This window comes from Pleurodeles waltl, chromosome 9 (genome assembly GCF_031143425.1).
Source record: "Pleurodeles waltl isolate 20211129_DDA chromosome 9, aPleWal1.hap1.20221129, whole genome shotgun sequence".
Lineage (NCBI taxonomy): Eukaryota > Metazoa > Chordata > Amphibia > Caudata > Salamandridae > Pleurodeles > Pleurodeles waltl.
The window spans coordinates 1,187,210,885-1,187,237,933 of NC_090448.1; the positions used below are offsets into that span (position 1 = coordinate 1,187,210,885).

Genomic DNA, 27,049 nt, shown 5'->3' on the forward strand with positions numbered 1-27,049 from the left:
GATTACCTGGGGATAAGAATCAGCAATAATATGCATTGGGAGGCTCAGATTGATAAAAGCATAGCCCTTCTATCGCACAGATCTGGGGCCATTTTGCGTTTTCATAAATCCACCACAGAGACAGCGGTCTCTCCAGCCATCAAAATCTATTTGGCGAAGGCCCAGGGTGCTGTGGTTTATGGGGCATAAATTTGGCGATTTTCTAATGTAAGTAAACTCTCTGTGGGGGGGAAATAGGTTTATAAGATCGCTTCTGGCATGTCCTCAGAATACCCCTCTAATCCCAATGATTTGGGACCTTGGTCTTGCGCATATCTCAGATGTAATTGTCCTAAAAGCCCTGCTTTTTTGGGTTCGCATCTGGACTACTCCTGAACTAATTGTATATAAGGAGTCCCTCCAAGATATTCTAGATAGACCCAATGCACTTTCCATTTCAGGGCTTAAGCATATCTCAAATTGGTTTCATATTTGGGTCTTAAAAACTTTTGGAGTCAACCTTACAATCTAAGGAGGGACCACAAGAAACACTTGAAAACAGTTTATTGGACTTATGTCAGGGAAAACTACCTGCTACATATGTCACATGGCAGACTGACATCCCAATTTCTTGATCTCAAGTGTTATCCTCATCTCGAACCATTTATGGATTCAATTTCTGACCCGCTAAGCAAAAGTTTATATATTCAGTTTAGGTATGGATGCTTACGTCGCTGACGGCGGCAGGGGCGGGACAAGGCCCCTTTGAAAACTTTTGCACGCTCGATTCCTGGCGGGACGCGCTGACGGCGGCAGGGGCGGGACAAGGCCCCTTTGAAAGCTTTTGCGCGCCCGCTTCCAGGCGGGACGCGCTGACGGCGGCAGGGGCGGGACAAGGCCCCTTTGAAAACTTTTGCGCGCCCGCTTCCTGGCGGGACGCGCTGACGGCGGCAGGGGGCGGGACAAGGCCCCTTTGAAAACTTTTGCGCACCCACTTCGCGGGACGTGCGCGGGCGAAGCCCGGGGCAAGGGCGGTGCCCGTCCTGCGCCCGTCGGCGACCGGAGGAGGCTGGGCTGGGCCATACTCTTTTCTTTTTGGTTCTAGGGTCGGTGACCAGCGGTCGAAACCATCGTAGTCGTGAGGATAACACACCACTATAGGTGAGCAGCATTTGTACCTTTCTGACGTTCTGACGAAATAGGGTGGGAACAGGGGAGGAAAAGTGCCTATAGTAAAAGGCTGGCCAAAAATACCTGCTGGATAAAAGGAGTCTAAATAGTCAAGATGGGCAGACGGAAGGGGGGGTACCCTTGGAAAAGGCCGGTAAAAACAAGACCCTAGATGGATTTCTCCAAAAAGCGGTTGGAGCACTAGAAAAGGAAATTGAAATGGTGGAGCGCCGTCTAACCGCCCCCCCCCCACCCCCCCACTGACGGTAGTTAACTGCCCATCCCTATCTCCACTGCAAATTCCAACCCAACCCCTGCATCCACCCAATTTACAGTCTGCCCCGGCTATCTCACCTCCAACTACCCAAGAGTCTATTGTGGAGACCCAGGAAAATGCCACACAGCCATCAGAACTTTCACAGCCACTCTTAGATAGGTTTGTACCCAATTCAGAGCACAACACAAAGGGTAAAAGAAAACAAGGTGAGGTAAATCTAAGGAACAAACGGGCTCGCATCTTGAGCTCCCCCAATCATGGCGCACCAACTCCGACTAAGGACTATATATCAGCTCAAGCATCTATCTATGATCGTCCAGCAATTGATTATATAATTGAACACATAAAAGACAAGCTTTCCAAAAGGCTACACCCTATAACAACTTGCCTACAAGCCATTGAGGAGAAACTAGAAGGTCTTATTAAGTCCAAGCAGATGATCACCCCCCTCTCACCGGACTTGCAGAATTCCAGCCAAATTCTCCCCTCGAGCATACTAGGCAACAGCGCCAGTAACCTCCCCCTTCCATTGGGCATGGATCACAACCCTTCTATGAACTGCTCTGATACCCTGTACCAACCAGCGAGGGCTTCAACTGCTAGGCTGGCTATCACCTCAAAGGACAAGTGCTTTAAGACTGCCACTCCCTTTCCGAGGGGGAATGGAGGAGCTGCTTCTTCCAATAACATGGGAACAAAATCCTACAAAGATACCCCTGATCAGAACAATTCACCAACAGATCGGATGTATAGGGATGAAGAAACCAACCCGAGAACTTTACATCTACCGCCGGAATCCTGCCCATACGTTCTTGTTATTACAAGTGTTCCTAAGCTTAAAACCAATATCCCTGAATCATTCACAGAACTGAAAAATAAGGTCATACATTGGTTACATAGTAACGCCAGATTTGCATTCCATATGGCTTCCTCAATATTAATGGTGAGGAGTTCCACTTAAGAACCCCGGCACAGGGGATTGTATTGTTATCAATTTTGATTCACCCACCTTTGTCTAGCAGCTCTCTTTGAACGTGTGCTTATCCAACCCCCTAGGGGGAGAAGTATCTTTGTGTAGACGCCAGGCTTTCTACCCTCCTAAAGTTTTACCAGCTATTAAGGGGGCGCCAATGCCACCCAGAGGTGCTACTAGTTCGCAGATGCAGCTTGCCCCCCAGTCAGGACGTAGCTCCCTTTTACCATCTCTTTTTGAAACTGATTGACTAAAAATCAGCCCTGCGCATGGCCCACCTAAGCCTCAAGGAACTAGAAATTGGGACAAGAATTATCGCATAGCCGGAACTATTGAAACACAAGGAATAGGAATAGGTAGCCCTGAGGCTGATCAGACTCCTATTGTAGACATCAGAGGCCCCACAGTAATCCTCTCACCAGCCCAGATAGAACTTTCTAGGATGTCCCCCTCTTTCCCTCTGTGATCAGAGCATGGAGACCTGTATTTGGGGAGCTAGTAAGGAGGGTAAGGCGTATGAGACCAACCCAGCCCTGGATTTAATAGGTCCCAGTAACCGAGGGTCCACTTCATCTGTCCGGGCATTCGAACCGACTATGCCAGGCCCCGATCTAAATGGGGCGAGTAACACCATGGGTGACAATGTACCGGAAAATCTAACTGAGGCTAGTCTAGCTATGACTGAAAGGGGTATTAAACTTTCCCATGGCACTTCATTTGCAAGAGGTCACTCTACGGCCAAAGCTTCCCAAGATAAAATAGACGGTTTAGACACAGTTCTTAGCTGGAACATTGCAGGGCTGGAGAATAAAATGAGTATCCCTGAATGGGGCAAATTTATAGATGAACACAAAATATGCCTCTTTCAAGAAACGTGGGCACTGGAGCCCAAATATAGAATTGGTTTCAAAAGCTATTGGGTCCCAGCAAGCAAGGCGATCTCCGGGAGACCCTCAGACGGGCTGCTCATATGGCTCAGCTGCTCCCTCAAATGTCAGGTTGAAATAGTAGATATGGGCTGTCCAGATCTGATGGGTTTATCAATACCATCCCTTAAGGAGAAACCGCTCCTAATAATCAACATATATAACAGGAGCCTGGGTAGTAAATATGAGTCAGATGCTTTGACTATTTTGGATAGTTTTCTTTCCTGCAAAACCTCCTCCCACTTCATTCTTATCGCAGGGGATTTTAATGTTACTTTTGAGCACTACTCGCTGGCCCAGGAACTATATAAAGAAGAGGACGCTTATTGGGGTATCCCCCAACTGGTGTCAAGCAAAAAAACGAGAATGAACAGACTAACACATCAAGTTGTGGACATCACACTGGCACATGGCCTTCGGGCCTGTAACGGTCGCTCCAGCTCGGATGTTGAGCTTCATCCTACATTCAGGCGTGGAACACAGAAGAGCCAGATAGACTACATTTTGCTTGATATTCGGTTGTGGGGTCACATGGCTGACATGAAGATTGTAGAACACGGGGAAAGCGATCATGAGCCACTGATTCTATTGGTTAGGAGTTTATTACCTCTACTTGAAGCTCCTTGCCCCAAGATTCACGAGCAGCAGCTCGCATTGACCAATAATAGACGAAACGTTAAATGGGAATTTGTGAGCACTGACTCAGGTACTATGAAATCTGTGTACAGCCAGTTGGCTGACCATATGGAGCGTATGCACCTGCTTTTTAGAAGATGGTGAAGGGCTTATAGTAGCCCATACACAACTATTTAATTCTTTAAAACATATTTTCACCAAAGAGATTGCCAGCAAAGCAAAAAAAAAGTATAATGCAAGGTGGTTCAGTGCCGCATGCAGGGAAGCACAGCACAATCTATTGAGAGCTCTAGGAGGGGGCCAGACAGAGCATATAAGGCAAGCAAGGAAAGATTACAAACAGGAACTCAGTAGAGCCCGCAGGACGAACTTAGATGGGCTTACATTCTGGAGTCTGCAAAAGCTAATGATACCTCGAAATTCTGGAAATTGGTGGCCGATGCTAGTGAAGAATCTAACCGTTTGCCTGGTGCCTCAATACTCCCTGCAGAGTGGATAGATCACTTTGGCCGATTATATTCAGGGACTACAGGTGTTACTGCCAGGGAACTGAACCATATTATGACCTCTGAGACCCCCCCAATCAAATTCACCCTGGCAGAAACCAAGGCTGCGATTGCTTCACTGAAATGGGGAAAGTCCCCAGGCCTTGACAAAATCCCAGGTGACTTGTACAAGACAAGTCCGGATATATGGGCCCCATACCTGAACTTGGTCTTTAACGCAGTAGCTGCAGGAGCGCCTGTCCCGAGCTCCTGGAAGGGAGCAGAGATAGTTCCCACCTTCAAGAAAGGCAGCCCCTCTGACCCTGCCAACTACCGTCCAATCTCCTTACTTGATAATTTCCCCAAAATTTTTGCAAAGCAAGTCCTGTTTCATCTTGAAAAATGGATTCTAGAAACTAATGCCATTTCCAATTTGCAAGCAGGGTTTAGGCCAGCAGTTAGTACCATAGATCAAGTCTTAAGATTCCTAACAATCAAATGGAAGACCGTGTAAGTAGGAGGGGGTAACCTGTTTGTGGTCTTCATTGACCTTAGAGCCGCATTTGATCTGGTCCCCAGGAACCAGCTATGGCTGACATTAGCCAACATGGGCATCCCAAATGGTCTTTTGAAACTTATGGCCCGACTACATGAGAATACTTATGCACAAATTAGGAGTGGTAAGGATGGCGATTTAACAGATCCAGTTGCCATCGAAAGAGGAGTCAGACAGGGCTGTGTTCTAGCCCCTACCGTTTTCCTCGTTTAATTAAACAATTGCATTAACTATTTAGCAAACTGCACCAACGACTCCCCTAAGCTGGCCGGGAATTAAGTACCATGCCTGCTTTACGCGGAACTCTGGGGTTCACACAGACAACTGGACACCCTCCAAACCAAAGAAAACAACTTTTTCAGACACATATCTAGGCTAGGGAAGGGCACGCCGATACTTCCCCTAAGATTAGACCTGGGTATAAATAGCATCAAAGATACAGCATGCTTAAGGCTGCTTCTATACTGGGTTCGACTTTGGAAAACGGAAGAACTCGAGCCCTTCAGGACAGCAATCAAAGATCTTATACCACCATTCCAGGGATGGGAAAAAGTTCGCTGGGTGAGGGAGATGAAATCAGCCTGGGTTAAGCTGGGCCTCTCCCATTATTGGGAAAATCCTGAGATGATTCCTGCTAACGCCAGATTGCTGATTAAAGAACAATACTGGGGAAAAATCTACGAGGAGTCTTTTCATTGTAATGGGCCAGGTCGTCTGACAGCAGAGTTTCTGCTGGTCAAGCACGAACCCCGGCCCGAAAATTTCCTGGATCTCCCCATACCAGCACGTGCCCGAGCCTTATTCCATCAGTTCAGATACGGAACATTAGCAGTTAACAGCTTCACGGTCCGTTGGCCGACCAATAGTCCTAGGTCTGATAAATGCATAAACTGCCATTCATGCAAGGAAACTCCGGAGCATGTCCTATTTTTTTGCCCCTTGTATAATGTCCTAGAGGAAAGTGGATTATTCCCTTGTGCAAGGTATCGTTATTACAAAACCGAATCAGTGCCTATAGACTATGCAGATACGATACTTCCACGCTGATAGTAAGCTCTGTTTCTAAGTATCTGTCAGCAGCGTGCACAATCCGCAGTAGGACTATTCCAGACCCTAGTCTACTGGCTGGAGAGAGCTCCAGCAGTTAGTGGACGGGGATTTCCAGGTAGTTAGGGATTCTAAATATAATAATCTGTGTTGATCTATTCATGATATTAGATTTGACTCTCGTCTGTGTTTTTAGCGGGTTTTCTTTTTTAAACCGATTCATAGCATCTCAGCTCATAGCACCTTGCAGATGGTAACACTTAATTCCCCCGAACAATTCACTCCAGACATGAGGCTAGCCCTATGGTACCCTTTTAACTGTTTGGTCTCCAGACATGAGGCTAGCTCTATGGCACCCTTTTAACTGTTTGGTCTCCAGACATGAGGCTCGCCTTATGGCACCCTTTTAACTGTTTGCTCTCCAGACACGAGGCTCGCTCTATGGCACCCTTTTAACTGTTTGGTCTCCAGACATGAGGCTAGCCCTATGGCACCCTTTTAACTGTTTGGTCTCCAGACATGAGGCTAGCCCTATGGCACCCTTTTAACTGTTTGGTCTCCAGACATGAGGCTCGCCCTATGGCACCCTTTTAACTGTTTGGTCTCCAGACATGAGGCTAGCCCTATGGCACCCTTTTAACTGTTTGGTCTCCAGACATGAGGCTAGCCCTATGGCACCCTTTTAACTGTTTGGTCTCCAGACATGAGGCTCGCCCTATGGCACCCTTTTAACTGTTTGGTCTCCAGACATGAGGCTAGCCCTATGGTACCCTTTTAACTGCTTGGTCTCCAGACATGAGGCTCGCCTTATGGCACCCTTTTAACTGTTTGGTCTCCAGACATGAGGCTCGCCCTATGGCACCCTTAACTGTTTGGTCTCCAGACATGAGGCTAGCCCTATGGCACCCTTTTAACTGTTTGGTCTCCAGACATGAGGCTAGCCCTATGGCACCCTTTTAACTGTTTGGTCTCCAGACATGAGGCTAGCCCTATGGCACCCTTTTAACTGTTTGGTCTCCAGACATGAGGCTCGCCCTATGGCACCCTTTTGACTGTTTGGTCTCCAGACATGAGGCTCGCCCTATGGCACCCTTTTAACTGTTTGGTCTCCAGACATGAGGCTCGCCCTATGGCACCCTTTTAACTGTTTGGTCTCCAGACATGAGGCTCGCCCTATGGCACCCTTTTAACTGTTTGGTCTCCAGACATGAGGCTCGCCCTATGGCACCCTTTTAACTGTTTGGTCTCCAGACATGAGGCTCGCCCTATGGCACCCTTTTAACTGTTTGGTCTCCAGACATGAGGCTAGCCCTATGGCACCCTTTTAACTGTTTGGTCTCCAGACATGAGGCTCGCCCTATGGCACCCTTTTAACTGTTTGGTCTCCAGACATGAGGCTCGCCCTATGGCACCCTTTTAACTGGTTGGTCTCCAGACATGAGGCTAGCCCTATGGCACCCTTTTAACTGTTTGGTCTCCAGACATGAGGCTATCCCTATGGCACCCTTTTAACTGTTTGGTTTCTAATTATCGCAAGCACAAAGCATTTTATGAAGTATTATGAACCATTTTTTATGTATAACTTACTCCAGAATAGTTTTTATAGGTAATATTAGAAAATATTTGCTATACTTTCTGTTGTAAACCGATTCATAGTATCTTAGCACATAGTACTTTGCAGATGGTAAGATTTAATTCCCCTGAACAATTTACTTAAGACATGAGGCTAACTCTATGGCACCCTTTTAAATGTCTGGTATTTAACTCTCGCAAGTACGAAGTATTTTACGAAGTATTATGAACCTTTTTTTTTTTTAAGTATAACCTGCTCTAGAATAGTTTTTTTAGGTAACATCAGAAAAGTTTTGGTATACTATCTGTTTTCCTTTTAAACTGTCTTGGCATATGGTATCCAATAAGCTAGGAGGCACCATCTGAGGAGTTCTATCTAACATTTGGTCTGTTGGATAAGCAGTGTATTAACTGTTATTGTTTTCTTTTCTTCGTGATGGTTATGATTTTTATTTTTTTCTCTGTATGTATGGTTCATTTTTATGCTTTTTAATTGTCTAATTTCAGACCGAATAAACTATATATATACCTCTTAAATCTTTTAGCAACACGTGGACTTCTACTACAATAACTGATTTATGTCCCAGCTGTAATTGCACTCCAGAATCCGTAGTACATTTTATGTGTATATGCCCCGCATAAAGGACTGCACGGCGGAAGTGGCTGCGCCCAATTTGTAGGAATATGGGCATGAGACATTGCAAAGATGCCCTAAGGATTATGATGAGGGATACCTCCACTCCCCTGTTCTGTGCGGTGAGCAACTTCCTTGCGGCCGAATGGACACTCAGTAAACGATGTAACGTGGACAGTTTTACAACAGAACTGGTGGATGTTATTGATGAACTAATTAAAGATACTCGTAAACGTCTTGTGAAAGAGGTGTGTCTGGATTCCACCAGATCTCTGTTGTGACACTTTATCTAGAGCTAAACCCTGTACATATTTTGTCAGACTCTGCAGGATGCCTGTGGAGCTGGCCTCAGCTGTTGCAACTTTTCACCATATTATGCAGAATTTCTTTGAGGGCCTCGGAGTGTGCTGTGTTTTGAGAATGATATCCAGGCATTTGTGAACATGACTGTCAGAACTCCTTTCACAGGGCCACAGGGTAAGAGGAGTTACTGTGCCCAACCGTAGGGGTTGTGGCCTTTTTGCTTCTAATGTTCTAGGCTACACCTCACTATGGGTCCTGAGTAACTGGGCTACGTACTACTCCTTCAGCACTTGACTCTCAGGGGTAGTGTGCGTCGAGGATTCCAAGGCTTCTCTGAGCTACGGTTGGGGGGAACGTTTGAGGTAGGTGCAAGCTATGCACAAGTTCACAACTCAAAACACCCTCAGCAACCCTAATAAATTAATGTCCAGACAGATACTTGCTTTTATGCAAAAAACTAATATTTATATACAAACACAAAGTGAAATATGGCACAGAACAATAACCCACACAGACTTCGTCATGCTGTCACTCTGGTGTTGTCCAGACACATCTCCGAGTCCCACTTCCTTATCCAAGGATGGTGCTTATTCCACATTCACATGAGGCGATCATTCAGGTTAGGGCCCCTAGTACAGTGGTTTCCAAACTGTGGTCTGGGGAACCCTGGGGGTCCACGAAGCCACCTCATGGGCTCCTTGACTGATTAGAAAGTTCAATAATATCAACAGGTTAGCTCCCCAGCTTTCAGTAATGACTCAGTGGGTGGTCCCCGGATTCCATTAATGATAAAGTAGGGGTCCCCGGATTCCAGTAATGGTAAAGTGGGGGTCCACAGAAGTCGAAAGGTTGGGAACCACTGCCCAACAAAGTTCAAGTCTGAGAACCTGTTCTGCTCCTTCTATGAAGTTTGCCGTCGTTTTGTTGTGCTGTGCTTTTGCCTCCCTCTGTTTAACTGATTTTTGAATTCCTAATTCTAGCTGAGATCCTAAAGTTTATGTTTGTTGCTCTTGCAGATGCATCTTGAATACTGGGGAAGTCGTGGACAAGCTCATCACGCAGCAGCATGTCAGCACTCCAGCCTCGCATTAACAGACGACAAGTGAAACAGCCTTTTATCGTAACGGACACCATATCTAGCAATTTGAGCCGAGGTAAGCTCGATTTATATTTCAGTTTCTCAGTGAATTGAAGGTTTGGGCATTGGAGAAGTGGCAGGAGAAATTTGTTCTTTTTGTGCAGGTGTAGTAGCCCAAGTTGTACATCTTTCTAAAAAGGGGGAAGGCAAAGTGATGTTGGCCACTGTCGTGACTAGAGTAGCAGTCGTGGTCCAGTACCTTCACTTACTGGCATGCAGGGAGTAGGGTGCGCAAGATGAGCTCACTGTATGGCCTTTCCCAACCGGGATCACACTAAAAAACCTGGAGACTTTATTTAAATTTTGGATCAACACTATTAGTAATTGGAACAATTTGTGGCACCAGTAAAGTTCCATCTACAAAGTAGGAAAAATATCAAACAAGCAGTGATATAAGGTGAGTGATGGTCGTAAGAAGGAACAGCAGAGAGAGAGGAGGAACAATCATGAGCAGGCTGCAGAGCTGGGTGAGCTGAGTGCCGCATGTATCTCGTCATCAAGAACTAATCCCTAAATTTAGTTTTAAGTTTTATTTTTATAAATTCAAGATATTGGATTAGGCATACATGAACTAGTGAATACGAGACCCTTACGCTTCCCTCTTGGTGGTGTTGACACTTCGGAAATGCATATAAGCAGGGGAATGCAAGTAAGGACCTCTGCGCTCACTATAGAAGGTGCTACCAAAATAAAGAGGAGGGGCTGGGAACAAAGGTTGCACCTACCAGGTATGAGCACCCCCTCCTCCAGCGGCGACGATCCTTTTACTAAACAAATGTTCATTGAATAATAAAGTGAGACACAATGAGTCCAGGTGGAGGAGACTCGTGATTCAATTGTTGCACGCTCTGCGCAGTTTTTGGCCGCCTCAATGAAAAAATTTGGAGGTAAACATTTTAAAGGAAGCAGAGGGGTCGAGTCGTCAACATCTGAGGCAGATATTACTAAAAGTATAGAAACGCAAGAAGAAGATTCATTCCAATCAAGAATGGCACAATTAAATGGATTTCTGCACCCGACATTGATATATATCGACACTTCGTCTGTTGTCCTCTCTGAACTTGTTAGTTGGGATATTCAGAATAAGAAGCGCAACGGGGTGGCAGGACATTGTAAGAAATAGTGGAGACACATGTTTATCAAATTCTATAATGGATAATACTACATGGGATGAGTAGTTGGAGGGCGCGAAAGTGTACGAGTGCTTGACTGAGAGGAGTGGAAGTAAATCAATACAATCTCTACCGGTAGCTTGGCAAGCGCCTCATCAGTGCTGAACGTACCACTACTGTTGCTGACAACTTTACATAGAAAACTCAATCACCGTGGTCTTCTATAGCAAATCTTCTCACCCCGGGGGGGTCTCCAGGCGCTGGGGGGGGAGGGGGAGGGGTGTCTGTGCTGCAAACCTCGTCAGTCTGTTGCTGGCGGTCAAAGAGCAAAGTTTTTAGCTGCTTTCTGAAATTCTTCAGGGAAGGGGAGGTGCGCAGGTGGAGGTCGTTCAAGGATCTGGTGGTGAGGTGGGAGAAGGACCGACTTCTGTGGTGTTTGCGGCAGATGCGGGGAACGTGACCTGGGCGAGGAGGCTAAGCGGATGTCTCTGGTTGGTTGGTGGAAAGAGGTGATTGTTGATGTAGGCTGGTCCGGTGTTGTGGAGGGCCTTGTATGCGTGTGTGTGAGGAGCTTGAAGAGGCATCTTTGCTGGACGGGGAGCCAGTGGACGGCCCTGAGGTGGGGGGGGGGTGGTGATGCTGGTTCTTCTGGGTAGGTCGAGGACGAGTCTTGCTGCTGAGTTCTGGATAGTCTGGAGGCGGTTCACAAGCTGTTTAGTGGTTCAGGCATAGAGCGTGTTGCTGAGTCAACTGAAGATGAGGGCCAGGGTGACTGGTTTCCTAGTAGAGATGGGGATCCATTGGAAGATCTTGTGGAGCTTGCGGGATGTGGAAGCAGGCAGAGGAGATGGTGTTGATCTGTTGCTTCATAATCAGTCAGGTGTCTTAGATAATCCCAAGGTTGCGTGTGTGGTTGGTGGGTGTGGGTGGGGGGACCAAGGGCGGCGGGCCACTACATGTCACCTCAGGGGGAGAGCTTGTTCCTGACCCTGAGGATCTCTGTTTTGTCTGAATTTAGCTTGAGGCAGTTGGTCCTCATTCAGGCTGCAATGTGAGTCACAGTGTTTTGGAAGTTGGTTTGTGTGGTGGCGGTACCTTCTGAGAGGGACAGGACAAGCTGGGTGTTGTCGGCGTAGGACACAATGTTGAGTCTGTGGGTGCATGCAGTGTCTGCCAGTGGAGTCATGTAGATATTGAAAATATTGCCTAGTGTGGCGGTCTGTGGTAAAAGGCTTGTTTTTGCATGGTTAGTCCCCACTTTTTGCCTGATGTTGAGGTGTCCTAGCAGTTGGTAGTGCCCAGGGCCCCTGCTAACCAGGTTCCCCAGGCCAGAGCTTTCTCCCTAAATATGGTGTGATGCATTGCCACAATTGGATACACCCTTAGCTACCACTATAAGCCCTTAGTAAATGAGTACCTGTGTACCCAGGGCATGGGGTACTTCGTAAGCTCCTGAGGGGAGCAGCACTGATTGTGCCACCCTCTAGGGCCCTGCATGCAGATGCACCCAGCACTGCCATTGCAGGCTGGGTGTCCTGGTGCAAGCCTAAAAAACACAAACTCGGCATGGCACACTCCCTGTGTGCCCTGTCCACCCTTCACTGCATATGATATGGGTAAGCCACCCCTGTGGTAGGCCTTACAGCCCAAAGGCAGGGTGCACCATACTATGTGGGAGGGCATAGCTGCATGAGCAATATGCCACCACTGGGTCTTTGCCAAACCTGGGACATAGCGAGTGAACAGAGCAGGGATTTTAATACATGTGCTGGACACTGGTCAACACGAGTTTCCTAGCTACATGATGGCCGCTCTGAACCCTGGGTTGTTTGGTATCAAACAACTCAGAATGATAAATCCACACTGGTACCAGGACTGGATTTATCCCTAAATGTATCCAGGGGTCACCTATGAAGTGCCCCTGCAAAAGCCAACTATCCTGGCATGGTTGCTGATGGGTTCCAGCCAGCCTGCCACCTCCAGACAGCCAATATACAAACCTTGTGCGAGAGTCCCGTCTCTCTGGTTTGTAAGAAAATGCCCTTCCTGTGTAGAGGAGCTAACACGCCCTCCCTCAGGAATGTGCACTGCCCTGGTGGTGAGCTTCAAAGGGCTGACTGCCCTTGAACATCGAACTCCGGGCCTGCTGCTAGCAGCAGATGGCCTCCCCCTTTGCAAACCCCCACTTTGGACAGAAGCAAAGGTGGGCAACTACACAAAGGGTAGGAGGAGTGGACCCTCCATTTAATTTTCCTCCATCTTTGATGGAAGGAAAATAGCCAATTAGGTCTAGGAAAGTGTCTGGAAGGAAGTGGTCACTATAGTGGGTGTAGCCACCCAAAGGTAAGTGTTCCATTGGATACAGCCACGTACCCCCTAAAACGCCCACTAAATTCATTATTTAGTAGGCATCCCTGGACCAAGAAATCAGATTCGAAGGACACAAAGATGACCAGCACAAAGAAGATCCAAGGCATGAAAACTGTTACTTTCTGCATCAACAAAAGGTGCCAAATCCTTCCTGCTGCACCCAGGACCCGACAATTGCCACTACGGAGAAGCTCGACGCTGAACTCACCTCAAGAAACACAGAGGCCCTCCAGGCTCAACCAATTGCCCAAGAACTCCCTCCATAGTGGAGGTACCACTCTGCAACAATCCAAGAACCAACAGCCGAGTGAGGGTTACTTCACTGGCCGGCCGATATCTCCAGAACCGGAAGTCTCAGCCAGACCTGACGACTCACCGATGACCAGGAGGACAAACCCCGAATGTGTGCCAAGTTTGGTGGCACTGCACCCTCCTGTGGTTGAATCGTACCAATACCATGGGTACTGGTAAGCTGATGTTGGACACCAGCAAAACCAGCTTGCCCAGAGCTGAAAAAGGACCTGGCGGAAGCTTCAGTCGAGGGACTTCAGGAACACCCCGGACCTCCTGCTAAAGTGCCCCTGTTGTCCTTTAACCGACCCTTTACAAGACTTAACTCCAGCTTCAAAGGGCACCTTTGCGCACAGTCTCTGGCTCACCAATTCGCTCTACACCCGGCCGCCCTTTGCCCTGCAGCGAAGAACCTGCTGAGCCCCAAGGGTCCCTCACCCTGTTGTGTAGCCATTTTAGTTATAGCTCCATGCAAGTTATTTTAGCACACTAGGCCTGCCGCTGTGCACTTTAACCTAGATGTATTTTATTTATTCTCTCTCTCTAGCTGTTCTTTGCTTAGGCCAGCACTACATTCTTAAACAAATCAAATCAAATCAAATCATTAACATTTATAAAGCGCGCTACTCACCCGTGCGGGTCTCAAGGCGCTAGGGGAAAAAGGGGGGGTTATCGCTGCTCGAACAGCCAGGTCTTTAGGAGTCTCCGGAAAGCGGAGTGGTCCTGGGTGGTCCTGAGGCTGGTGGGGAGGGAGTTCCAGGTCTTGGCCGCCAGGAAGGAGAAAGATCTCCCACCCGCCGTGGAGCGGCGGATGCGAGGGACAGCAGCGAGTGCGAGGCCAGAGGAGCGGAGGAGGCTGGTGGGGACGTAGAAGCTGAGGCGTCTGTTGAGGTATTCCGGTCCCTTGTCGTGGAGGGCTTTGTGTGCGTGGGTGAGAAGTCGGAAGGTGATCCTTTTGCTGACTGGGAGCCAATGCAGATGTCTCAGGTGTGCGGAGATGTGGCTGCTGCGGGGTATGTTGAGGATGAGGCGGGCCGAGGCGTTTTGAATGCGTTGCAGGCGGCTCGTGACGAGGGCGTGGGTCACGGTTTTTCTGGTGTCGGTGGGGATCCAGCGGAAGATCTTGCGGAGCATGCGGAGGGTGAGGAAGCAGGCGGAGGACACGGCGTTGACTTGCTTGGTCATGGTGAGAAGAGGGTCCAAGATGAAGCCGAGGTTGCGGGCGTGGTCTGTGGGGGTCGGTGCGGTGCCGAGGGCCGTGGGCCACCAGGAGTCGTCCCAGGCGGACGGGGTGTTGCCGAGGATGAGGACTTCCGTTTTTTCAGAGTTCAGCTTTAGGCGGCTGAGCCTCATCCAATCTGCGACGTCCTTCATACCCTCTTGTAGGTTGGTCTTGGCGCTGGCGGGGTCCTTGGTGAGGGAGAGTATAAGTTGGGTGTCGTCGGCGTAGGAGGTGATGATGATGTCGTGCTTGCGTACGATGTTGGCGAGGGGGCTCATGTAGACATTGAAGAGTGTCGGGCTGAGTGATGAGCCTTGGGGTACGCCGCATATGATCTCGGTGGGTTCTGAGCGAAACGGAGGGAGGTAAACTCTTTGGGAACGGTTTGAGAGGAAGGAGGCGATCCAGTCCAGGGCCTGGCCTTGGATTCCGGTGGAGCGGAGGCGGGTGATTAGGGTGCGGTGACAGACGGTGTCAAAGGCAGCCGAGAGGTCGAGCAGAATGAGGGCGACTGTTTCACCGTTGTCCATCAGGGTTCTGATGTCGTCAGTGACTGAGATGAGGGCGGTTTCAGTGCTGTAGTTGGTTCGGAATCCGGTTTGTGAGGGGTCGAGCAGGTTGTTGTCTTCCAGGAAGGTGGTCAGCTGTTTGTTGACGGTCTTCTCTATTACTTTGGCTGGGAAAGGCAGAAGAGAGATGGGGCGGAAGTTTTTCAGGTCGCTCGGGTCAGCTGTAGGTTTCTTTAGTAGGGCGTTGACTTCGGCGTGTTTCCAGCATTCGGGGAAGGTAGCAGAAGAAAAAGAAGAGTTGATGACGGTCTGGAGGTGCGGGGCGATGATGTCGTCAGCTTTGTTAAAGATGAAGTGCGAGCAGGGGTCCGAAGGGGCGCCGGAGTGGATAGAGTTCATGATGGATTTGGTTTCTTCCGTGTTGATGTGGGACCAGTTGTTGAGGGTGATGGCCGTGGATGCCGGTTCGGTGGTGTTTGGTTGGGTCTGGTGTCCGAAGCTGTCGTGGAGGTCGCTAATCTTGCGATGGAAGAAAGTGGCAAGGGATTCGCACAGATCCTGTGAGGGCGTGACGGCGTTGGCGTTGGCGCTGGGGTTGGAGAACTCCTTGACGATGCTGAAGAGTTCTCTGCTGTTGTGTCTGTTTTTGTCCAGTCTGTCGGTTAAAAAGTTCCTTTTGGCAGCGCGGATCAGGTGGTGGTGTTCGCGGGTAGCGTTCTTGAGGGCGGTCATGTTGTCAGCGGTGCGGTCCTTGCGCCAGGCTTTCTCAAGGGCGCGACAAGTTTTCTTTGATTCTTTGAGGGTGTCAGAGAACCAGAGAGGTTTTTTGGTGTTGGTCTGTCGATGCATGCGTTTGAGGGGAGCAAGGATGTCTGCGCAGTTGGAGATCCAGTTTGTGAGGTTGAGGGCTGCGTCGTTGGGGTCGGTGGTGAGGGTGGGTTGGTTGGCGGCGAGTGCGGAGAAGAGTTGCTCTTCGGGGATCTTGTTCCACTGTCGACGAGGGATGGGTTGGGTGCGGAGGTGGCGGGTCTTGCGTCGGAATGTGAACAAGACATTCTTGTTCACTCTGTGCTTCTCTCAAGGCGCAGTTAGATAGGTTGCCGGTAAAACGTGGTAACGCTTTGTCTCTGGTATTCATAGAAATATACATATCCTCACATAGGGACATTTTCTCAGAACATCAGCTGTTTTATTATAAAAACACTTCCATGTTCCATACACGTTAGAGGGAGATTCCAGCCAGATGACCAAAACTGTATGCTGAGTGCTGTACGCTTCGCTACAGCTGCTTATACAGACTTCAGGCATTTGCTCAGGTATGGGGGATGATGTCTTCTCAGGGGAACATAAAGGGCAGAACTGGAGCTTAGCATGCTGTGCTCTAATATAGCCTAGGTAGGAATTAGTCTATTATCTCTAGTGACAAAATGGTAGCGTTATTTCTATGCTTTACTCTCCTTGTCACAATTTTAATCCTGTCAAGCTTTATCGTCCTGGTTATTGCAGTACATGCTTTATTGTCTAAGATGCAGTTGCTTCATTAAAACCTTATTGAAACATATACTGCCTCTGTTTGTCCTTGTATATGTGAGACTAATGTAACTGAGAAAAACAGACGAGACCTGAGTGACCACGGTTTCCCTGAGAAATCAATTATGTCATGCGCTCGGCTGCCCAATCATCCCTGCCCTTGGGTAGAGATGAGGCACTGCTAGTTAGGCGGAGCAAACCCGGATTGGGGCGACAGGTTTCACATGTAGTGGTTCAGACTCAGTCTCCCACACCACAGGCGATTCTTCCGCTCAAAATCCAGAAGTCTCATTAGAATAATGAGATCCTACGTGACATGGCGCCGCCAACGTTTGGTCAGGCTCTAATTTTCGTGTCCTCCTGAGTATCTCTGTCTCACTATATACAAAGACGTCCGTGGTATTGATGATTTCCTCCTCAGCAAAGTAGGGAGTACCTAACTCACTCTGTAGGTTGTTCAAGCTTAAACTATTAAAAGGATAATCTCCGTTTGGTGTGCCTATCTCTGAACAGAATTAACCATTTATCATGGGAAATCAGCAACAGGTAGCAATTGCGGTCAATATAAGACAACCCCTTAATACACATTTACTGGCACATGGCCTAACGGCCCAGGGGGTCCAGTCACATTTGTGGTGGACACAAATGCAGCCTATAGAACCGAACTTTTTTATTCTTGGGTCACATTTCCAGCAGTTGATGGGAACACAAATACATTTCATCACTATACACCTGCACAATACAGAGCGTATGCATATCTAGAAATACCTCTACATAATTATCGGCTTGATGACCCCCTACCCCATACAATTTTACACGTTAGGTCCTCTAAGTAATGATGGCCCTATACGCAGGAACCACTGCAAAACTCCAGAAACGTCTTCAGCGAATACAAAACGCCTCCGCTCGCCTCATCCTCGACATACCCCGCAATAGCCACATTGCCGCCCACCTGAGACACCTGCACTGGCTACCCGTCAACAAAAGGATCACCTTCAGGCTCCTCACCCACGCACACAAAGCCCTCCACAACAAGGGACCCGAATACCTCAACCGTCGCCTCAGTTTCTACACGCCCACCCGTCAACTTCACTCCGCCAGCCTCGTACTCGGTGCCGTCCCTCGCATCCGCCGCACTATGGCAGGTGGGAAATCCTTCTCCTACCTGGCGGCCAAGACATGGAACTCCCTCCCCGCCAACCTCAGGACCACCTCACATTCCGGAGGCAGCTCAAAACCTGGCTCTTCGAGCAGCAGTAAGCCCCTCCCCTAGCGCCTTGAGACCCTCACGGGTCAGTAGCGCGCTTTATAAATATTACTGATTGATTGATTAGCTGCATAAACACCTCACTCGGCTGCAGCAAACCTAACCCTAGCTGAGGTCCATCGCCCATATGCTGAGCTGACTGCAATATATAGATGGTCATTACAGTTTGTAATGCAAACGTTAAACACAAACCTAGCACATGCTGCTGTGGTGCAGCCACATGCAGTAACGCCAGACATTACTCCTGAGACTGTACATTCGATTATGGGTAAAGTACCCGCCAAATGAGAAGAAATTCTGTTTTGGTTAGTGTGATCGGGCAACCCCGATCCCGGCGCCGGCAGCAGCAGGAGACGCTGTATCGGGCGAACCCGATACGTCATTTCCACGTCCCCATGTTACCATGGGGACGCTCAATCCGACACAGCTGCGTTTCCCCGTTTCCGGGGAAACGCTCGATCGCAACGAGACCGCGGGACGCCATAAAGGGCCGGGACACAGCGAAGAGAGGGGTGTGGGCGGCGAGAGGAGGACGGACGACGGAGACACCGCGGAGCAGCAGGAGACAGCAAAGCACGAACCGAGCAGCCTCAGAGAGGTGGAGAGCAAGACCACGGACCCTGGAACACCGGAGATCCGGACTAAGGAGCCCAGCCACGACCCTGGAGGGTCGTGGCTCACAAAGGTACGGTCCCTCCTAGGGACAAGGGAAAGAAATCTTAAAACCCCACTGGGAAAGGGAACTGGGGAGAGGTGAGAGGGAAAAGGGGTAAAGGAAGGGCACAGCCTTTTAAAGGACTGACTAACCTAACCTCTCGGGCACCCTAAGTTACTTACCTGAATCACAGACATTGTTTGGGTTTAAACACAGTACACGGGTGAACGCACACTTTTCCTATCTCCCTGCTTACCCATTCCCTATTCCCTCTTAATAGAGAAACCCCCAGAAAACACCTTTATACTTACCGTGGCATTCTTCTGTTTTCTTGCCGGTACCTCCCTGGAGCCTCTCCAAGTTCCCAGAACACCCTGACCGAGGAGGAAAAGAGAGAGAAGAACGACCGAGTTAAAGAAGAGACATTTAACCGGGTTACGCCATAAATAAAGTGAACTGTATTAAAACACTTGAGCAAAGAAAATACTATCTATAAATAAACCCTTACTTACCCTATTATCTGATCTCCGTCTGGTTTATACCGTTCAGCCTGCCACAGTTAGCTCAAAAAATAAACGCTCTGGAAGCAGTATTTCCCCAAGTGGGACCTCAGGATAAACACAGGATATTAACTATGTTTTTGCCATTTTGGATGGTTCCCACTATAGGTAATTGTAATACATGGGGCACAGTATGTGCCACGCTCTATACTACCGCACACGGTACACCGACACTTGCCAATTTACAGAGAGTGTTGAAACAAATTTAAGATGAATACGGGGCTGCCCCAGCCCTGGACTTGGGAATGCAACAAATGGGCAACTTTGCCACAGTATCCTCAATTATGTGAAGTAACCTTAAAGGGGAAGCGTTTGTACTAGCAGTGCGCATGCGGCTCCGGGACGTTCCTCCACACGATCAAGAACGCAAGCTGCCAAAGATTATCGTAGAGACCTACTCGTGTATTGGTCGAGATAGTCTGGGGCCAGACCCACAAAACCACTGTTTCAGGGTAAATCTAATAAAGGTGCTACCAAGCAAGGTCCTTAGGGTACTAAGAAACGCTGGAATGAAAAACAACAAACACCTAAAAAAGAAAGGGGAGAATCTCCGCATTCGGAGACCCCTCAGAATAGATATAACCTTAGTAATAGAGATAATATAAAAACTCCTGACAGATATCAATATACCGATACACGCCAATCTTGTTCCTTTCAGGACTCACTGGAAAAACGCACTGAGAGTGGTGGGCGGTCAGAGCGAAGAACTGAGTACGTGAAACCGAGACAGGAATCGCAACGCTCAACAGAAGTTTCTGTTAAAAAAAGAAGAGAAACTTCCCAACAAAAACCCAATTCAAAAAGAAAATGGTGGCAGCAGTTGCAGTTGGACACGTCGCTCGAAGAGGGCTCTCTTGAAGAGCAAGGAGTGGGCACTAGCGCTACTAGACCGCGCGGCATGGTCACAATCATTTGCCGCAATCTTCTAGAGCATCTGGAGGTGAAAGCAACTGATGACTTCCTACAAGTAGAAGCTGCGGACATGCGCGTCTCCACGCCTGACAGGGTGCACAAAGTAATGCTACAGTTAGAAGGAGACATTGAGCGCACAATCGGCGCAATCTTTTGGGACCATGTCGTACACATATATGATATTCTACTGGCCAAAAGGGATTGGCCACCAGAATTTATCCGTACTTGCTATTATGGGGAAGATGTTATCAAACCTTCTTCTTGCCTGTTGTTCCCGAGGAGCTCGCAGAATCCTATGCCATCGATTGGGCATTGGCGCAGGCACCCGCATTATATCGCAACCACGTCGGATGGGATAAAGACTCCCCCTATCATGTAATTCTGATTTAAAATCAACACCAACTTCTACCCCAGTGTCCAATAAAACATGATGCTAGAGCACCCGTGAGGGAAATCATCACACAACTAGAGTACCAGGGCGTAATTGAAGCCTGTGCCTCCCCAATGAATAATCCTTTATTCCCAGTAGCTAAACCAGACCATTAGTACAGAATAGTCTTAGACTACAGACATTTAAACAGTCATACATGCACATATGCTATACAAAACTCACATAGCACAGCACTTACAAACAACATAGTGCGCAAAAAATACAAAACAACACTGGACATTTCCAATGGTTTCTTCTTCCAAAATATAGCGCCTGAGAGTAGAGACTTAACAAGTTTCAGCGCACTAGGCTCCCTGAAAAGATTCTGGGCCAGATGTAGCAAAGGTTTTTCCCCGTTCTGTGTCTATGGGAAAAAGTGTTCGTACATATGGCCCTCTGTTGTTTACCACAGGGGTACAAGAACAGTCTAGGACTATTTGCGGCTCGACATAGACCCTGAAGCATTGTCCTATGTAGATGATGTATATCTCATGGATGACGAATTGCTGCTGTACTCATGCCACCTAAGTGCCACCTCCTGGCACTCCCTCCTCAGTACCCATGTCTGTTGTACTGATTCCCACCTCACTACCACCCCCTGGCACTCCCTCCTCAGCACCCCTGCCTGCTGTACTGATGCCCACCTCAGTAGCACCTCCTGGCACTCCCTCCTTAGCACCCCTGCCTGCCGTACTGATGCCTGCCCCACTGATGCCTGCCTCAGTGCCACCTCCTGGCACTCCCTCCTTAGCACCCCTGCCTGCTGTACTGATGCCCGCCCCAGTGCCACCTCCTGGCACTCCCTCCTCAGTACCCATGTCTGTAGTTCTGATTCCCACCTCAGTGCCACCTCCTGGCACTCACTTCTCAGCACCCCTGTCTGCTGTACTGATGGCCGCCCCAGTGCCACCTCCTGGCACTCCCTCGTTAGCACCCCTGTCTGCCGTACTGATGCCAGCCCCAGTGCCACCTCCTGGCACTCCCTCCTTAGCACCCCTGCCTGCCGTACTGATGCCCGCCCCAGTGCCACCTCCTGGCACTCCCTCCTCAGCACCCCTGTCTGCTGTACTGATGCCTGCCCCAGTGCCACCTACTGGCACTCCCTCCTCAGCACCTCTGCCTGCTGTACTGATGCCCGCCCCAGTGCCACCTCCTGGCACTCCCTCCTCAGTACCCATGTCTGTAGTTCTGATTCCCACCTAAGTGCCACTTCCTGGCACTCACTTCTCAGCACCCCTGTCTGCTGTACTGATGCCCGCCCCAATGCCACCTCCTGGCACTCCCTCCTTAGCACCCCTGCCTGCCGTACTGATGCCTGCCCCAGTGCCACCTCTTGGCACTCCCTCCTTAGCACCTCTGCCTGCTGTACTGATGCCCGCCCCAGTGCCACATCCTGGCACTCCCTCCTCAGCACCCCTGTCTGCTGTACTGATGCCTGCCCCAGTGCCACCTCCTGGCACTCCCTCCTCAGCACCCCTGCCTGCTGTACTGATGCCTGCCCCAGTGCCACCTCCTGACACTCCCTCCTCAGCACCTCTGCCTGCTGTACTGATTCCCACTTCAGTGCCACCTCCTGGCACGCCCTCCTCAGCACCTCTGCCTGCTGTACTGATGCCCGCCCCAGTGCCACCTACTGGCACTCCCTCCTCAGTACCCATGTCTGTAGTTCTGATTCCCACCTAAGTGCCATCTCCTGGCACTCACTTCTCAGCACCCCTGTCTGCTGTACTGATGCCCTTCCCAGTGCCACCTCCTGGCACTCTCTCCTTAGCACCCCTGCCTGCCGTACTGATGCCTGCCCCAGTGCCACCTCCTGGCACTCCCTCCTTAGCACCCCTGCCTGCTGTACTGATTCCCACTTCAGTGCCACCTCCTGGCACTCCCTCCTCAGCACCTCTGCCTGCTGTACTGATGCCCGCCCCAGTGCCACCTCCTGGCACTCCCTCCTCAGTACCCATGTCTGTAGTTCTGATTCCCACCTAAGCGCCACCTCCTGGCACTTACTTCTCAGCACCCCTGTCTGCTGTACTGATGCCCTCCCCAGTGCCACCTCCTGACACTCCCTCCTTAGCACCCCTGCCTGCTGTACTGATGCCCGCCCCAGTGCCACCTCCTGGCACTCCCTCCTTAGCACCCCTGCCTGCCGTACTGATGCCCGCCCCAGTGCCACCTCCTGGCACTCCCTCCTTAGCACCCCTGCTTGCCGTACTGATGCCCGCCCCAGTGCCACCTCCTGGCACTCCCTCCTCAGCACCCCTGTCTGCTGTACTGATGCCTGCCCCAGTGCCACCTCCTGGCACTCCCTCCTCAGCACCCCTGCCTGCTGTACTGATTCCCACTTCAGTGCCACCTCCTGGCACTCCCTCCTCAGCACCCATGTCTGTTGTACTGATTCCCACCTCAGTGCCACTTCTTGGCACTCCCTCCTCAGCACCCCTGCCTGCTGTACTGATGCCCGCCCCAGTGCCACCTCCTGGCACTCCCTCCTCAGCACCCCTGCCTGCTGTACTGATGCCTGCCCCAGTGCCACCTCCTGACACTATCTCTTCCGCAGCACCTCTGCCTGCTGTACTGATGCCCGCCCCAGGGCCACCTCCTGGCACTCCCTCCTCAGTACCCATGTCTGTAGTTCTGATTCCCACCTCAGTGCCACCTCCTGGCACTCACTTCTCAGCACCCCTGCCTGCCGTACTGATGCCTGCCCCAGTGCCACCTCCTGGCACTCCCTCCTAAGCACCCCTTCCTGCTGTACTGATGCACGCCTCAGTGCCACCTCCTGGCACTCCCTCCTCAGTACCCATGTCTGTTGTACTGATTCCCACCTCAGTGCCACCTCCTGGCACTCCCTCCTCAGCACCCCTGCCTGCTGTACTGATACCCGCCCCAGTGCCACGTTCTGGCACTCCCTCCTCAGCACCCCTGTCTGCTGTACTGATGCCCGCCCCAGTGCCACTTCCTGGCAGTCCCTCCTCAGCACCCCTGCCTGCTGTACTGATGCCCGCCTCAGTGCCACCTCCTGGCACTCCCTCCTCAGTACCCATGTCTGTTGTACTGATTCCCACCTCATTACCACCTCCTGGCACTCACTTCTCAGCACCCCTGTCTGTTGTTCTGATGCCCGCCCCAGTGCCACCTCCTGGCACTCCCTCCTCAGCACCCCTGCCTGCTGTACTGATGCCCGCCCCAGTGCCACCTCCTGGCACTCCCTCCTCAGCACCCCTGTCTGTTGTTCTGATGCCCGCCCCAGTGCCACCTCCTGGCACTCCCTCCTCAGCACCCCTGCCTGCTGTACTGATGCCCGCCCCAGTTCCACCTCCTGGCACTCCCTCCTCAGCACCCACACCCCACCGGTGCCATCTGCTGTGGGTGTGCCCAGTGCTGGCACCACCCTGGTGTTATTTCGCTAGATGTACTCACGGTGAACTGTAAACACGGAAATGGGGGAGGGGGGTTGGGGGGGTGAATCTGGCATGGGAGATGGCCAGGAAAGTGTCTCTTGATCTGACACTGAGCTTCTCAGGACACAGGTGCGGGGGGTCATTTAGTTCCTGGAGAAACGCCGCAGTGCGATGGTGAGCCTGGAGACAGAAGGGACACGGGGTTGGGGAGGTGTCAGAAGCTTCCAGTCCAGCTGGATACTCGCGGGATGTGCCCCATCTCCAGCAGGCCGGGATAGGGGCTCAGCTTCCATTGTGCAGCCGGTGCTGTGGCACCAGGGCCCACTGAGCACTGATTAGCATTTCATTCTGGTTGCCACGTAGCTATTCGCAGATGTTGACCGGTAGGTCACTGAACGCGGATGCCCCACATCTGACGTCAGATGTACTGAGTGCAGTCACTGCCCCTAATGCAGGTAAAGATGGGGCCTGTAAAAAGCTCTTGTGCAAGAATCCTGAAAAGAGAAGTACACAAAACAGGGACACCAGGCCACACACAACCCTGGGCACCAGGCCACACACAACCCTGGGCGCCAGGTCACACACAACACCAGGCGACACTGAACCCTGGGTGCCAGGTGACACACAACCTTGGGTGCCAGGTGACACACAACCCTGGACACCAGCTCATACACAACCCTGGACACCAGCTCATACACAACCCTGGGCACCAGGCCACACACAACCTGGGCACCAGGCCACACACAACCTGGACACCAGGTCATACACAACCTTGGATACCAGGGCACACACAACACCAGACCGCACACAACCCTGGGCACCAGGTGACACACAACCCTGGGCACCAGGTGACACACAACCCTGGGCGCCAGGCCACACACAACCTTGGGCGCCAGGCCACACACAACCTTGGGCACCAGGCCACACACACAACACCAGGACACCAGGCCATACACACAACCCTGGACTCCAGGCCACACTCAACCACAGGCCACGTATAACCCTGGACACCAGGCCACACACAACCCTTGACACCAGGCAGAGGCACTGCGTCGTGGGGAGCTGCCGTGCACATTACGGAAGGCCTTGGTGGTGCCGCGTCCCAAGACAAACAACAGGGAAGCATCGGTGACTGACTTCCGTCCTTTGTCGATGCTAAATAGTGACTTTAAGTTCCTTAGTAAGGTCATGGTTAGCCGATTGCTCCCCCTCATGACCACACTGGTACATGCTGACAAGATTGGCTTTGTCCCCGGTCGCAGCACCTCCCTGAACCTAAGGCGAATCTTCGCTGTTTTGCACATGCCTAGTGAGTTGAAGCCGCCAGCGGGGGTCTTGCTGGCGGTGGACTTTGAGAAGGCTTTCGACTCGATTAGGTGGGATTACCTAAGGGCTGTGATGTTAAGAATGGGACTCGGGGAGAGTTGTGTTAAATGGGTGGACCTGTTGTATTCGTCCCCACTAGCAAGAGTGAAAACGGGCAGAACAATTTCTAGTGCATATCCAGTATTTTGGGGAACTAGACAGGGGTGCCCCCTGTCCCCACTGTTATTTGCCCTGGCAATTGAGTCCCTGGCGGCCCGGCTGCAGAGGGAGGGTGTGGGTGGGGGGATTGAATGGGGACCAACTGAACACATTGTCTCTCTATACGCCGACGATATATTATTTTTTTATGAGGGATGGGACGGATGGACTCCCATGGGCTCTGGGGGTCCTGGAGGACTTCGGGCGGTGTCAGGGCTTCGCCTTAACCGCAGCAAAACATTTGTGTTCCCCATGCTGCCTGGCTGCGTGCGCCCCGGAGCATGCCCGTTGGACGTGAACTGGGCCCCACAGACCTTCAGATATTTGGGCATTCAAATATTCCACGAGCTGAGTGATCTCCGGGATGGTAATCTCGGTAGGACACTCCGCTCCCTGCGGTCCTCGGTTGGGTTCTGGCGCTCACTGAAATTAACAATAATGGCCAGAGTGGTGCTGTCCAAAATGATTATGCTTCCTCGCCTCCTCTATTACTTCGCTAACCTACCACTACTGATCCCCCGGCGTGGTTCCGCGAATTGAACATTTTGCTCAGGGAACTAATATGAGACGACGGACGTAGGCGCACAGCACTGACGACCATCTGCAGACCGACTCACATGGGTGGGCTGGGTGCCCCTGACTTCGAGGCATATTACCTGGCATCCCAATTACAGTGGGTGGCTGGTTGGCTGGTGGGCAGGGGACGTTCGGACCTGTGCACCGCCCACGTTGTAATTGGCACAGCTCGGATTGTAGCGCGTATGGCAGACAGGAAGATTGTCCCAATAGAGGTCAACATAATGTATAGTGTTGCGATGACATGCTGGAAATGGTGCGCGAGAAGGGTCGGAGTGTGCCTACCATACTCCCCAGCTTTGTTGTTATCGGTCCTTGCTCTGGAACCAGGAGTAAAGGAAGCGGGGGTCTGGGGCTGGGTCCTTGGATAAGAGCAGGAGTAGAGACAATTGGGGGGCTCTTCGGTGAGGGAGTGCTGAAGAGTTTCACTGACCTAACAAGCGGGGGTGTTCCTCAGGGACAGTTTTTACTCTACAGGAAGCTAGTGCATACCCTGAAGGACCACTGGGACACGATTAACGCGGAACCCACTATCCACAGGGGGTTACACCTCCTGTTGACGTCAGGAGAGGAACCTAATTTGGTCACTAAAATATACCGGGCCCAGACTGAGGCCGCGCTAGACCCCCTGCATTCCTTGAGAGAAAGGTGGGAGAATACGATCGGGTGGGACTTATCTGAGGTAGAATGGAGCAGAACTCTGGCTTATCCCCGAATTATATCACGTAACACGCGGTTAAGATACATTCAATACAACTATTTACATAGGATGTACCTCACTCCACACCGATTGTTCCGCATATATGGGGGGACCCCTAGGACATGCCCCAGATGTAGGGTGGGGAAGCGGACTTTGACCACATATTGTGGGGATGCCCGGTGCTTCAGAGTCGTTGGAGGGAGATGATGACGATACTGTCAGGACTATTTGGGACGGAACTGCTGCCCACCCCTGCTTTATGCTTGCTGGGGCTCAAGACGGATGCACTGCGGGGGA

At 50.7% G+C, this 27,049-nt stretch overlaps 1 protein-coding gene across 3 annotated transcripts in view; it reads left to right on the forward strand.

Annotated features, from left to right (window-relative positions):
- The window catches only part of MIPOL1 (mirror-image polydactyly 1), an 845,661-nt gene that overhangs the window by 45,759 nt on the left and 772,853 nt on the right, over positions 1-27,049 (forward strand). For all 3 annotated transcript variants that reach the window (XM_069209145.1, XM_069209144.1, XM_069209146.1), the window contains exon 3: positions 9,575-9,712. The gene's annotated coding sequence lies outside the window, so the exon portion shown is untranslated. The remainder of the gene's footprint in view (positions 1-9,574; positions 9,713-27,049) is intronic.